Below are 3,086 nucleotides of genomic sequence, written 5' to 3' on the forward strand. Positions count from 1 at the left end.
ATAATTTTCATAGTTTCTGATCTTATTAATCTGTATCAGTTTCTGAGTATGAATAGTGTTACGTCTCTGTTCGTTTGTTAATTTCCCTATCTCTCTCTTTATTTGCCGGGCTTATATATTAAAATAGAGGGTGTCTGGCAAACACTCGAGCCTTCATGATCCTTCTAGAAACTTGTAACGTGTTACCAGTTTTACGTGACTTCCGCTGTCGTAACAATAGTTTGAAACTAAAAGCACTTGTGATATTCTCTCAGAATAATTGTAAATAGCTATAGACAAAACAAATTTAGTGTTGGTTTACAAAGTATTCATATTTGTTTTTCTTTATTTTATGATATATATCTACAACACTAGTGTGTAACATACTAAGTTTACAGTTTGACATACTGGTTTTACAATATCAAATTCTAGATGTACAGCTTGATTAAATAGTTGGGCTTTCAAAGAAATTTTGTTTGTTTTATAGTTTTCATGTTTTTTTTGTTGACATTCTTCTATAGTTTTTATAAATTTTTATAATAATCGTAGCTTACTTATTATTTAATTAGATGTATAAAATTATATGCCAAGAACTAGTTGATGAATCAAAATGTTTTTGTTTTGATTAACATAATCTGTTAGGGGCAGCCGCATGTGATTTTTTCATATGTTTACAATATTGTAATTTGATAAATATATATAAACTCCTTGAGCTGAATACACTTATTAATCACTTTTACACTACTCAAAAACAAGATACTTAAAAATTGTTTATTTAAAAAGGGGAATAGGGATTGTCAAAAGTACAGAAACAAGTTGAATCAAAATGCATGGATTATATTTTCAAGCCTACAACCAGGGACTCGAAAAAAGTAAACAAATAAGGCTGGAAATAGTGTCTAAGTTATTTTCTCAAGCTACAAATCTCTATTTTGACTCCGTGTCAAAAGAACTTATGAATTTTAGTTCAGTCAAAATAAGAATTTGTGTTAGAGATAATAATGTAGACACTCTTTCCAGCCTAGTTGTTGGTTTTTGTTTTTTTTAACAATTTTTATTTATCTTGTTTCTTAAGTATGGTGAATAAATTTTAAGCTACATTGGTGCATATGCATTCAGTTGAATGTTGCATGTTTTTCAACAGTTTATTGCTGCACTGGCTTTTTTTTTTACACCCAGTCATTATTTACTTAGCTTGGTGGTTTTGTTCCTGAGGTTTCTTGTAAACATGCATTTAACAAGCATTGAGTACAAAAGAAGCCACTTACAACAACGTCACACATATTATGCACTTATAGCCACATAAATCAACTTTTTAAATAGGTCATGGACATTTGCAGCATTTCATATAGTATATTCTGTTTTGGTTTTGGTGTAAAATACCCAGACGATTTTGCTGTAGGCTTGTGAAACAAAAATATTAATCTATATAAATATAATAGTACTGTCTGTTGTTTGTCCATGTAACTACTTTGCAGGGTGTGAATAGATCTTCACCAAAATTGGTATGGAGGTTTGTTGGGTCCATGAGGAGATGCATACCAATTTTCAGTTTTGCATTTTGAGGTTTTTATGGGCATTTGTTACCACTACTTCACCTCCTGTGGATGGGCCTTCACCAAATTTGGTATGGAGGTTCATTGGGTCGATAAAGAGACATATACAGATTTTCAGTTTTGCATTTTGTGCTTTGTGTTTTTTTTGTTTTTTTTTGCATTTTGTACTACCCCTCCGCCCCCTGTAGATGGATCTTCAGCTAATTTGGCATGAAGGTTTGTTGGGTCCATGCAGAGATATATGCAAATTTGTGGTTTCAGATTTTATGTTTTGCAGTTTTTATGGGCATTTTTGCATTTTTTACAGTTACGTATAAGGAAAGCAACTTTTGATGTCCTAAGATAACCTTCCATTAATCATGAAATTACATAACTTCTGTCCAGAGGATGGGTTCTCCAGCTAGTAATAATACTAAAATATGCACTGACAATTTCAGCAAAGTAGGAAAATCAGTAGAATAAATCACCACTCCCAAAAGTAGAGAAATCTACTATGGTAATTGTCTACTCTTAGAAAACTCTCTGAAATAGCCGTAGAAAACCATGTAGAGACAAAGTACAACAGCGAACTCCAGAAACAATGAAGAATAGCGAATTGATGAATCCTCAACATGGCAGTTCCTAATTAACTCTCAATATGGACTTGGTCAATTTGACTGACCCTGTGACCTCTTAGTACTTGTTCAGAGTCTTTATAGATTTGATATTACTAACCTTTAATATCATATGTATATCTTCATGAAATTTGGCAGACTTTCAGTAAACATTGCAAGTCTTTCACTTACAAAAAATCATATTTCTGGTGAATGATTTTTCCTTGAATATATCAAGTATTTCTTTTCAATAGTCTGTGTGCAAAGTGATTTTCATGTGCAGATTAAAAATACTCAAATATCTCAAATGTCATTTGTGTAATGTCTAAAACCTCCTAAATACATTTCAAATGTTTGTTTTCAGTGAAACTGTATTTTATCTGTTATTTTTCTACCCTACCTCTATATACAGTTGGTCAATTTGACCAACCTCGTAACCACCAAAAAATAAATCTAAATTACCCTTGTTTCTTTCCAGAATGACTTAAAATTGTAACACGAAACTACATTTGTTTATCCTAAGTAGCTTGAATATTGTAAGAGTATACATCTATTTATAATTAAATTTTATTGTTTTATTGCCGTTTTGATTGCCTTAGCCATGTCTTACTACTATTTACATCATTATAAGTTGTAAATCACTTGGAGAAGGTGCAGCTCATTTTATGTTAACAATTACCTGACCCATGAGCTGCTTTGAGCTCCTTGTGTGCATGCCTCATGAAGTATTCATATTTTATTATGATTATTCATTTTACCTAATCTAACCTTAAATAACCTAAAGAGATCCTTATTTTTACATTTTATTTACATTTATAATTATAAGTAAAGAATAAACATGAAATCAAGAAATAAAGTACTTAACCAGGTATTATTTGTTTTTATGCTATTGACTATTGATGACAGTTAACCCTACTTTTTTATTCTAACGGTAGTAGTGCATTAAGTAATTTTTATT

General features: G+C 30.9%; 1 protein-coding gene across 4 annotated transcripts in view; it reads left to right on the top strand.

Moving 5' to 3' along the window:
• Positions 1-3,086, top strand: part of LOC106470767 — a 26,796-nt gene that overhangs the window by 1,507 nt on the left and 22,203 nt on the right. The gene's annotated exons all lie outside the window — the stretch shown is intronic.

The sequence above is a fragment of the Limulus polyphemus genome, unplaced genomic scaffold (assembly GCF_000517525.1).
Source record: "Limulus polyphemus unplaced genomic scaffold, Limulus_polyphemus-2.1.2 Scaffold4209, whole genome shotgun sequence".
NCBI classification, from domain to species: domain Eukaryota; kingdom Metazoa; phylum Arthropoda; class Merostomata; order Xiphosura; family Limulidae; genus Limulus; species Limulus polyphemus.